Source organism: Myotis davidii, unplaced genomic scaffold, assembly GCF_000327345.1.
Source record: "Myotis davidii unplaced genomic scaffold, ASM32734v1 scaffold1121, whole genome shotgun sequence".
NCBI lineage: Eukaryota > Metazoa > Chordata > Mammalia > Chiroptera > Vespertilionidae > Myotis > Myotis davidii.
In genome coordinates, this window is record NW_006291439.1 from 236168 (window position 1) to 236689 (window position 522).

The following is a 522-nucleotide window of genomic DNA, read 5'->3' on the forward strand; positions in this document are numbered from 1 at the left end:
CCGCCGGCCCCCCGCTCCCTTCACGCCCGGCCTGTGGAAAGCTCCCCGCGGCAGCCTTGGCTCAGCCAGCGCCAGGGTCAGAGGCAGCGTTTCAGGGGGCTGGGGACCTTCAGGCGAGGTGGAGAGAGCGTGGCCCTCGGCTTGAGCAGGGTGCCTCGTGGCCAGGCCTGCAAACCCTCTCCTGGGAACGGCCTCTCCGGGCCTCTGGCTGCCCAGACCCTGCTTCCCGCGTGCCTGCGTCTGTCTCTCTCCTGCCCTCTCTCCCAGTCTCTGTGCCTCTGGGTCTCCCTGAGGTTCCTAGCAGACTCTCCCCGCCAGCTCTTTTAAGTCTCCCCAGTCTCTGTGATTGGCTGAGCTGTAAGCCATTCAGCCAGCAGCTCTGATGGTGGGACTCAGATGGTGTCTCATTCTTTCCCAAAAACCCTAGTTTTTGTTTTCCTTTAAAGAAAAATGGGACTTGCCCAGGGGAGGGGGATCCCTAGCAGCCGGATGGGGGATGGGTCACAGGCCCTGGGCTAGAGG